General features: G+C 34.7%; 1 pseudogene; it reads left to right on the top strand.

Annotated features, from left to right (window-relative positions):
* The window catches only part of LOC114010265 (uncharacterized), a 96,287-nt pseudogene that overhangs the window by 46,655 nt on the left and 37,446 nt on the right, over window positions 1-12,186 (top strand).

The raw sequence follows: 12,186 nt of genomic DNA, 5'->3' as shown, positions 1-12,186 counted from the left end.
ATTATTTATTTAAAATATTTAAGATAATTTTATGTTGTACTGTACAGTACATTGAAAATCTTTTGGAAAAACTTTTGTAAAAACTCCAGTATGACCCAAGTTGGACCATCATATTTTTTTAGATGCTTGAAGCAATCTACAGCACAGTTGAGTGTTATAAAAGTAGTTGCAGTTTCAGGGGTCTCCACACCCAGAGTAGTGGAATGCTTTGAAATTATCTTCATCATTTATAAGATTAAGGGAAAAAACAAATAAAAGTATGAAAAATTCAAATACAAGAAAAAATTCAAAAACAAGAAAAGATACACGTTTAAAGCAGATCAAAAGATAAAATCAAGTAAAAGAAACAAAAAAATTTACATTTTACATCAGATACAGAATTACTTTATTATCTAGCTGATAATCTGCTTTAACATTCAGCTAGTCATGAGCCTGTCATTGTACAAACCTTGCAAGACTAACATCCTCAGGTTGTTTTTATGGAATAGAATTTCATTTAGACTATGTGTGCTTGGTTTTATGCCTCATCCTCTCTGTTGTAAGGTATGTTGATGTGATTGGTTATATTGTTGTAAGACATTATTAATAAGTCATTACTGTGATATTATATCTAGGTATATAGCTCCTAATGTCCCTTTATTTTTGTATAATGAGATATTCAATAACTCTAGAACAATGGCATATGCATGACTAAGTCATGGCTATAAAATATTTCTTATATTTGTCAAGCCATATCCTGAAGTATTTTAATGAAAAAAGGGGTTAAAGCAGGAATCCCAGTAGTTTCAGAGGGTTTTAGCAGAGCACAGGTACAGTATGATACCAGGTAGCCCCAAGGACATAAAAAGAAAGAAAAGAAATCACAAATAGAAATACTGTTCAGTAAATAAATAAATAAATTCAACCCTAAGATACAGTTTTGACCCATCAACCAGTTCTAAGTTAGAACTTGAATATGTTTAGAATTTGCTTGTAACTGATTGCTGTTGTATATTAGTGTAGTAATTACAGTACCAGACTAATGAATGCAGCCAGTCCCAAAGACATCTTTCAGAATGAGGTGTCCCAGACATTTAAACAAACTAGTAATGTTATTAAATGCAAGATCACCACATATGTGGACTTCTTAGGAGAGTTAGATAACCTCCAGTACTGACCAAAACTCAAAGGCGTCTCCCTTCCCAGCCAGTATCAAGGAGAAACACTGCTTCACTCTTCAGCATCTGGTTATAAGTAGCCTTGCTAGGTAAAAGCACTAAGACAGGAAACACACCTGGTGGCCAGCCACTGATGCACCCCACACCATCATCCTTAAAAAAAAGAATCTGTAGCTCCACTAAAAAATGTTTGAAGAGTGTTGTTGTTTTTCACTTTACCTTTTTTTCCACATCTTAGCTTACTTACCTGGGGAAGCATAAAACGTGTAGGTCTTCAGGACATTTCACAGGGAAAGAAAAAGAAGTAAATACATTTTAACCTCACAGTTAAGGTATGGACTGTTGTACAGCAAAAAAGTTGAATTTAAGCACCTTTGAATATCTTCCATTAATTGAACAAGTTATCACACAGTGCTCTGTCCCATGATCCTACCCTCAAGACTGTTCAGATAGGACATGGCTAGGGCCTATCTGACAATGTACTTGGGGGTTTTATGCAACTGAGACTGTGCAGTGTGACCAGCGATACCTGGGTGTCTCCTTACCGTGAACCTAGAAATGCCTGCAAGACGCAGTCAACAGCAGGAATTATAGAATGGTTCCAGGTGCCCTCAGCTAGACCTTGCTAGTGAGAATCTTGATATTCCTTGATAAGCAACCTTTGAGACAATACTGGAAATTCATAGTTTTGCAGATTCATTTATACATGTGTTAAGCCAAAAATATATATGCATTATTGTAGAATTCTATGTGTACACTGAGTCAAGATTATATCCATGTTATTATACATTACCGTGTAATATATATACACATTAACCTATATAAAATTAATTCAGCATCTGAACAGAGTATTTTTCTTTTTTATTTTAGAATCTTTATATTCTGTTTATGCTTTCCTTCCAGACCTTTTACATACTGACTCTCTCAGTTTCTGTTGTACTTCTGTGTATACAAACTGTATGGCAACCCCGTGGTTTCCATATAACTGTTCTACAGTATCCTCAATAAAGCAACAGTGCAGTTTTAAAACCAGTAGCAAATATAGCTTCTCAATTAATAGGTGTTTGGGGTTTTGTTTGTTTGGTTTTTTTTCTTTTTGCTTCTAGTATGCAACAGAATCAAAAAAGTACAAAACTGAGCAGAACCTCACAGCTAAGTGGCCTTGGTCCCACATTGGTCATTGCTGAATACACAGCCTCATCTTCAGCTCTTACATTTAAAAACTTTCCCCACTATATTCCAACTTCTTCAGCCACATGGTGATCCATGAGCCAGATCTGGAAGTACACACCTAAATCACAAACAGATTAACTCTGTGTGCTGGGAGAAACCTCCTCTCCACCATCAGTTTGGAGGATGACTGCAGAGCAACTTTTCATTACCTAAGTACACATAAAAATTTCCCCCCAAAAAAAACACAACCAGGAATAATGTGAGCACTGTGAAATGTTCTGACAAGCATGGAGAGTAGGCACAGAATGCCCAGAATGTCAGCTTAGTAGCAGCTGGGTAAGCTATTATTGTCACAGCTAGCTTAAGGGTTCCATAAGTGGTTTCTGTAGCTTCCTCAACTCTGGATTTTAAGAGTGTTTATTGACTTTGGAACATCACTGTAGCTGATGTCTTTGTGTTTCTGGATCAGTGTGACAACTCTAGAAATCCTCTGGGACCTGCAACATAGAGAAGTGTGGTGTAGAGTACAGGTAGAAGTTGCATATGGCTGACTTAGTTTGGGAAGAGTTTGTTGATGCAGGTCCTTTGCAATAGCATCTATACTGCTTCTGCACCTAAGCTTGGCCAAAAGATTGTATATCTTGATTTTTTTTTCTCCCATATTTGAATTATTAAAAGCCATAAAATCCAAGCTGACTCAAAACAAGAATCAGCCCATGGTACTGACAATCTGAATCAGATAAAACAACTGAATAACGGAGGATTTTTGTAGCTTTTGCCATTCCTAATATCTCAGAGGATAGAACTGGTCCACTAGTTACCAACTGACCATTCTTCTGGAAATAAATAAATAAGAATAGTTTTTCAGATAAATGACTGATTATGTTTAAGAACTATCTCTGCCACAGAATCTCCTTTCTCTGTCATTCCTTGACCTATTCTGTATGTATATAATGTTATGTATATCTATTAATTCAAATTTATATTTTCTCTTTGCTTTACTCTCTTCACATTTTGAATGAATGAACAAATGAAATAAATGCTGCAGTATTTATTATTTATTTATAGAGTCACATAAGTTGTTTTTAAAAGAGGCCATGGGGGATTCTGCAGCTTAAATATTACTCCATCCAAATACTCCTTACAGCATGATATAGCAGGACCCAGATGTTTTCCAAGTTTCAATGTCTCATATGTGGCTACTTTGCCACAACCATTTTTCCAGTTTGAAAGGTAATGGTATCAATTGTCAATGTTTGACATACAGATATAGAGAAAAAGCACTTAGTGACACAATTTTATACATGCAATTAGTTTTACAGGATTTAATTTTGGAGGAATATGTAACCCTGGATGCCGTTTAATAGTTTGTAGGTGAGAGTAAATGGTAGAACTCTGGCTAATTATTTCTTCTTATTGCACACTTTGTAATCAATGGGAAATATGGTTCATGTATATTTTTCAGATTTGTTTTTCCCAATTTCCCTAAGCCATTTTCAATTTAGGTGATCGCTGTAAAATAAGGACCATAGTTATCTAATAGTAACCTAAGATAATCAAACACTTCCTTGAGTATATTGGATAATTAATATGCAATAGGTAGATTTGCAAAGCAAAAAAACCCAACCAATCAACCAAACTCATTCAATGATTTTAAGAATACAAACTTTTAAAAAGCAAAATAAAAATATTCAGTAACTTTTAAACATAAGTAGTCTTGAATTTATTCTAACTGAAATATCTATCTGCCTACCTACCTTTAAAAATACAGTTTCAATGAGTCTGAACGTGGCTTATATTACATAATATAGTGTAAGTAAATGTTTACATTTCATTCCAATAGCAAAACCTTAAAAATATAGATGTATAGCAACAAAAATAGAACATATCTTCAGTGTAAGTCCAAGTTCTTTTTAAGCATAACTCATTAGTTTATGATTTCCTGTTTATTATTATGACATTAAAACTATTTAGTTGAGAAAGTGATGACATCTGTAAATGAATGTACATCTTTCTAATTGATTTTGAAAAATGGAAGCCCAAACAACACTGTCTCATTCAGACCATACAACTGTAAAAACACTTAGTGACTTTAAAGCAAATTTTAATTTGTAGGTTTCAAATAACTTTGAAAATGCAAACCATGATTCAAATAACCATCTTCATGGAATAATTCACTTATCACAACTCATTGTTTCCATGAAAAATATTAACAACACATCAAGGTGGATACAGTTCTTATTTAAATGTTTGTTTTTCTGTCAATGTTTTTAAATTATTTTAAATGAGTCATTGCCTCTTTAATACCTCCTTTTTATACTCTGATAAGACTTCTCAATGTTTTATTATCTGATAGTACAGCAACTACATAAAAGGGAGTAAAATTCTCTCTTCTCATGAAATGCAAACAGCTATGTAAACCATACAAGGACACAAGATCAATTCATAGAGGAAATTACTGTACTAAACTATAATACACACATACGTAAAAATGCCATATTTGAACATGCTATATCTTTACTACAGGTTCCTAGTATAACAGCAGCTGATTTTATAGTAACTTGTTTAACATGAGAAGGAAGGCGAAATTTATAGGTTTTATTTATGAAAGAAAAAAACCAAAAGTTATATCAAATAGGCTTAACAAAGGAATAAATCATTCACAACATGACCACAAAGGTAGAAGCAAATGTAAGTGAGAGTTTCAAACTCTAAACTATCTGTATGTCAAACGTTCAGCTTCCTCAAACTCTTCATAAATGCTCCTGAAGAAAATGTCTGTAAAGCAAGACAAAAATGTCTAAGTTTCCTGGTTTTCCTCTGCTCATAGCTCAGTAGAGAAGAATAAATAGGTATCCCCACACTTCATAAAAACCTCCTTCTCTTTTACTGAGTAACACATTGGGATATTAATTATCTTCATGAAGGCTGAAAAAAATAATCTCTTAAACTACAGTTAGTCTTCCCAAAATTATCTCAGTTTGCAGAGGAACCACTTCATAAACCTTAGCAGAAATACGATTTTTTTTCATTTTTTTCTTTCTTCCTTTTTTTTTTTTTTTTTTTTTTCCATGAGCCATATGACCTTATGCAGTGATCAAGTTATCCTCTGGCAGAGCAGACACAAAGGAACTGATTTATCTGCTTAAAGCTAATGCTACCAGACACAAGGCATTTCCCTGCTGTTGGTAGTTATGGTATGGGGGCTACAGAAGATTCACACCATCTCTCCAGCATCAGTTAAAGGCAAAACTGGATATCTGAGGGTGTCTGAGATATCTCTGTGATTACTTTCAAAAACTGTAAATAAATTTATCTTCCCAATGAATTAACCAATTTCATTAACAAGATGCAAATAGTTTCTGAATGAAGAGCAGCTGACTCCAAGCAAAAGTGAAATTATTTCTGATAGAAGAAAAAAAATAAAATAAAAAAAACCCTATAAGGTACTGAGTCAGTACTTTTTATTTACAGTGTAAGATTTATATTTTATAGATTTATATTTATATTTTATAGTGTGAATGGATAGTAGCAAAGAACCATGCTCTTTTATGGAAAGGCTAAAACCTGACCTTGAGATAAGGCATTTGTAACCTTTAGAGTAAGATTAATGTAGTCATCTGTCTGGAGACCAAATTTTTTTATTTATGTTCTGATCAAAATTCATCTGATGGACCCTTTCAGCTTCTGTAATCTTTTAGGACAATACAAACCACAGGAAGATCAGCTGAGCCTTTGAGGTAAAGAAGAAAGAAAAAAATTGTTCTGTGGTGGGGTTTTTTGGGGGGTAGAGGCATGGTGAATGCCAATTAAAACCATTTTAACTACATTCTTTCTGCATGGCTTGCATATTCTGTTCACTTTGGCAGATATTACACATATAATAGCTTTGCAAATTTCTGGAAAACAAAAGCTTAGTCAGTATGACAGTAAATATCTTACGTGTACAGATGGCAAAAGGAAAAACAGTCATGAAAGACAGAATGGTATTGCAGGACAGGTAGTTAAGTAAGCCAAGAAGGATGAAGAAGTGCAGTTGTCCATTTAGTGGTGTTTCCTCTTCACAACAGCTGATCTTATTTCTAGCATGACTAAATGTCATGCTAGTGTTTCTAGCAACACTAAATATCTAGGAAGCAAACATTTACCCCACACCAGTGAGAAATCCCTTCAGCAAGTAAAGAAATTCCACCATGCATTTAAAATGTATGTGTCTGTATCTAGAGAATACCTCTATTATTTCCAAAATAAAGAGGGCCAGCAACTCTCTGGTATGTGCTGGAGAATTCTCTTTCAGTAGTAATTTATTATCAGTCATTATGTTCAACTATTGTAGCCATAGAGTGTAAAACAAAACTAAACAGTTCAAATCTGACTATACAGTCTGAATATAACCTCTTCCCTCTTTATCTTTTCAGTGATTTCCCAGGCAAAGTCCTGGCTCTGTTTAGTGGACTTCGCTGCCAGTTTTTGAATCTCACATAGCCTGCCAGGTCTCTCCTAACACACATCTGCTGCTGTACTGCTCTCCCTCAGTGACCTGCTGGGCTATCAGATGCTGGCTCAAGTTACTGCTCCTGCCAGCCCAGGACATGCTGAGCCCCTGTCCGGCTGCTGGGTACTCTGCCACCACTGCTTCTGCCCGGTTTCCATTCAGTGGCCTGAACTTCCCGCTGCATCACTTCTTTTGTCTCAAAAAGACCCAGAAAAGTTCTGAACATACCTACACAAGGAGTCTATTTAAACAATGAAGTACCTTTGTTCATCATGTTGGATTAATTCTAAGCTACCTTTCTTTAAATCTCCTCTGCCTTTTGTTCGTGACGCTGACTACACACTGCACTACCTCCTGGCCTGAATAGAAATAAACAGCGTGTTTGGATTTTCACCAGAATTCAGTGCTGCTAGGCTAATGTAGCTGAAAAAGAATTGGCTGAACACTATTCTGGCATGTGCTTTAATCACAAAACTGCTACTTGCATTAAGTTTCTTGTTACAACTTTGAGTTGAAGAATCCAAAAACTATTGTTTCCTTTTCTGCTTGTTAAAACCAGAAATGTTTCCAGAGGCTGACAGATCAAGTAGATACCTACCTTCAAAGTAACTCCCCTGTCCACCAACAGCCAGCTCAGTCCTCTGAACAGTTCAAATGTTGAACTGATGAAGGTACAGCTTGGTACACATTGCAGCAATGTACTTTCCCACCAATGTCTATATTCAGTACAAAAAAAATGACGTTTTCCTGGACCTGACGGAACACCATATCATTTTTTTTTAATGAGTCAGATGCTCAGTTGGTGGTTGTCCAAGTTGCATATGACAACATGAAAGCGCAGAATAAACAATTTTCTGAAAAAGACTCTCTAGGTTAAGCATTTATAAAACAGTATTTGTACAAGTGATTCTATTAGGGAAATCAGTGCTAAAGAATATGGAATACCATTCATATATATATATATATATATATGCACTTTAATTCTGTGTGTACATATGCACATATTTATTTATTTATTTTAAGAAGTAATTTCCTCAGAGGCTAACCATATTTTTATACTGTAGAGGTTCATAGAGTCTTCAACTTACACAGCATAATACCCAGTAACAGATCACAACATATATTACCTACCAAAACTGTTGGTCCAAGAAGTTAAACAATTTACCTTTTAATTAAAAATAGCTGCATGCCCACATTTTTCCGCATCAATTTGATACAGTCTACATAATACACATGTTGCTCTTACTGGGTGGTTTAGGTAGGTTTATTGCTTCTTGAATGTCAGAAATATATTTCATGCAGTAAAACCAGAAGAATAATATGTCCTCAGATTCTATTATAAATTAGAATTAGCATTGTCCTAAGGCCTAAAAGGTTCTTTTTTCTCTCAAGAAGGGAATCTTTTTAATGGTATTCTGTAAAAAAGCCCTGCTGGACATGTGGGTCATATGACTACAGGAATCAAAATTGTCAACAATGTGCATTTTAAAAATACATTTTCAGTTCTCTGTGTAATGGCTTTGAGCCTTCAGGGTTTGCATTTTCAAAGGTTTACTTCTAGCCTAAACACTAGAAACCATACTCTTTTTTTCATGACAGCAGAGATGCTTCTGTAACTAAACCATTTTAGAAGCTAGGAATTAAGGAAGACGTGTGTATGTGTTTATGTACAATATATTTATATAAATATTGATATAAATAATATGCATATGTATGTATGCATATATCTATTCCAAGTATCATGAGACTATAGACTGACAGGCCGTATCTATTGATACTAGTCTCTCCTCCTCGTGATAAGTTGCTCATCACCTCCACTACCACCATTACCTTGGAAGTAGCCTTGGTTCATAATAAAAATATTGTCTTCAACATCAATATAAGCAATTGTAAGGACAAACAGTAAACTTTAAAATTTAACAGAGAAGAGTAATGATTTCTTTTTGAAATTTTCACTTTCCTTTCAAACAGTTTTTGTGTTGTTCTAGGTTTACATTATTCCAAATCATAAAATATACGTAAATGAGAGAAATCTACAAAAATAATAGTATGCTGCTATCACAAATGATTGTGATCATGATACTAGTCATTAACTGCTATTTGATTATGACCTCTATATGCTCTCTGAGCTGTGCTGGAACAATTGTCTTCCTGGAGTATATTTATCAGCTTGTTCGGTGTTATGGCAGAAAGTAAACTGTTTTTAGGGATAAATCCATTATTATTCAGCAATAAAAACAAAGGACTGGAGTTTCATTACCTCCTGAGCACACAACGTGTCATACTTTTTTTAAAATATATTTATTTATCTTCTGGGGAATAAGTATTTCAGTATTGGTCTTACTAGTTTTGAAAAGTAGAAAAGATTTCAGGAATGCAAGTTTTTTGCTCACAATATATTTAAACAAATTAAAATTATTACTCATACTTGCAAATTTGTTTTCCTGCATCCATTGATCATCACAGGTACACCCTGAAATCATTAGATCATGAAAACTACAGTGGTTCAAACTTCATATATTTAAGTACCCACCTTTTTCATATTAGAATATACTTTTCCTAATATGTAAATCAAAAGTAAAAGGTTTTATTTTCCTCGACTTACAATATTAATGATTAACAGAAAACAAAGTATATGTATATATATAAACACAAATGCACATTTTTGTATTTATTCTTATAGATTCTTACCTGTAGTTCTTGTAGAACTTTGGAATATTTTGATCAAAACTTGTAGTTTCTGAGAAAGATTTTAATTCAGGCCCTGGAATCATAATATTTTTACTGGTGTTGTATATAGTATGCAGACTACCTGATAATGCTTAGAGGCATGATTTAGTGGTGGACTTGACAATTCTAGATTAATGATTTGATTTGATGATCTTAAAGGTCTTTTCCAACCTAAATGATTCTATGATTCTATGGTGTCTTCTGTAGTGGAATGAAGCTGTGTTAATTAGCATTGATAATATACAACTGTGGGCTGGCTTCAGAGGTGGCGGGTTGGCCGATGTAGATAAGGTGCAGCTGTGGCTGGTTCTGTTAAGATGTTGGGCAGCCAATGAAGAGAGAGCAGCTAAGGAAGAAGGGAAAGAGGAAGAAGCAGAGAGAATATACACCCTGGGTGAAGAGATGAGAAGAAGGCAGCAGAGGGACTAGTCTGAAGAGTAGGTTGGTATGAGATGGTAAAAGACCTTGTTGCAGCTTGATAGTTTTGAGAGTGCTATAACAGTATTCCATAATTGACTGCCTTTCCAAAATTTTTTCCAAGGTAGGCTATAATATCTAATAGACAATAATTTATAACGAAGTGAGTTTTGTTACTAAATTCATGAAGCATCTGATGCTTTTTTGTATAACTTTACAGCAAGATGCCAAAGGATTATTTACTTGGGGCCCAACATGACTGACAAAAATCTCTTTATCAGGTTTATTGTTTTGACTTGTGGTTTAAAATTGCACGTTATGTTGAAATGAAACTGAACTAAGTAGTAATGTTGATTATTTTATTCTACAGGTAATTATAAATTATTTTTTCACTGATTGACTAAACAAAGCTGTGATGTAAATGTTAAATTCATTAAGAGGGAGAAAAAGACATTCTATATTTAAAGATCAAGGTATTTATTTACTAATAATCATTTAGGATGGGTTTATTAAATGTTTTGTGGGGAGGAGTAAAAACCAGAGCGTAGCAATCATACACCAGTTATTTTCTCAGTCAAATACATTCTTTAGATCTTGTGTTTGTACATACAACTCCCTCTTTTGCTTGAAACACCCTTTATTTCATGAAGCTTATCAAATAAAGTGAAATATTTCAGATTTGATATTACCTCTGTTAAACACAGTCTGCATTTAACCCTTTAAGGGAAAAAATTCATTAGCTCTTATTTGCATAGTGTTTTCTCACTTTACCTTAGAACAACAATAAATCCATAGAAGGTGAGAAATTTTTTAATCACGAAAATCATAAAAAAACTTGTCTTCAAGTTTTATATTTCTGAAGTCTAATTTTCTCTAAATTATTCTTTTTGTATAATTCTTTCAGCCAATACTGCAGTATCGCATTAAAAGTATTAAGGCTCAAGACTCGCCACCCCTTTTGCAGTGTTATATCATTTGTCTGATGTGTTACCTTTCTGACATGGACCTATAAACAAAAAGATATTGCAATGACGAAAATCAAGGTGATAAAAGAAAAAGAGCTCATGTTATTCTCCCTTTTTAGTAAAAGATAGGATGCTCTGCCATGCGAAACTCCAAATGCTAGAGACACCACATGCTTACCCAGTTATCATCTTACAGTGATTCAAGATTGAAGGGCAGCCAGCGTCTGTAGTCTCTTTCCTTGGCGCAGCCACGGGTCCACAGGGATGAGCATATGAGTCTAGATGGAGGCAGTGCTGACAACTGGGGCTGAGCAACAGACATGTAAGAAAACAATGTCAAATGTACTGACCACAACAAACAGCACAGCAGCTGCTGAAACTTTCACTGGGAAAGGACAAGAACAGTAGCATTTTATGTTAATTATAAAATGTGCTTATTTTACCCAACAGCACTTTAAATAATACACATTTTAGTGTGAGCTAGTTGCAGTGCCCACGTTTATAATGCCTATCAACCCCTCTTGTAAAATACTGTGACATTTTCTATAGTGACTTACTTTGCTGGTTTTACAGATCCTGTGACATTCATTGAGGAAGAGATTTCAAAATAAAAGAAATTAAGCCATTTGTATCAGAAAACTCCACTTAGGTTTGGCTGAGTGACAAGCTTTTACATGTGTATACAGAGTGAAGCATGCATGTGGGGGCACACACACACTCTCGCATCTTCTTTTTCTGACTGTTGAATTCATCAGGAAAGTGTTGACAGCTTGCCTGAGAAAGGAAAATAAACAATGTGCACCTGGGCCAATTTGTCTGTCATGTGGACAACCCCCGAATTGGGCCTGGTTTTGCATGCCTGAAGCACTGACAAAGACAGGGAGACAACAGGGAGATGCTTCACCTTCCTGACCTCCATAGCATATGTAGCCCAAACATATGTCTCTCCTGAACCAAATTCATGGGTCATGAGCTGAGAGCTCATGTTTACTCATCTTGTAATTCAACCTGTGTGTAACAGCTTTGCATATTCAGATTTTCAATTCTACAGATCATATATGTCACTTTTAAAATAGGCCCTCATTTTATATTTCTGTATACATTGCAGCATTTCAATGTATATAGTGCAGTGCATGCAGTATGAAATGCACGAGGTTAATTTAGAAGGGTAATTGGATATCTAGGGGAGGAGAGCAATATTTTCCTTTTATTTGTCTATTTAGGTTTCTTAAGAAGTGCTTGTTGTTTG

This window comes from Falco peregrinus, chromosome 4 (genome assembly GCF_023634155.1).
Source record: "Falco peregrinus isolate bFalPer1 chromosome 4, bFalPer1.pri, whole genome shotgun sequence".
NCBI classification, from domain to species: domain Eukaryota; kingdom Metazoa; phylum Chordata; class Aves; order Falconiformes; family Falconidae; genus Falco; species Falco peregrinus.
This window is presented reverse-complemented; position numbering and strand designations above follow the sequence as displayed.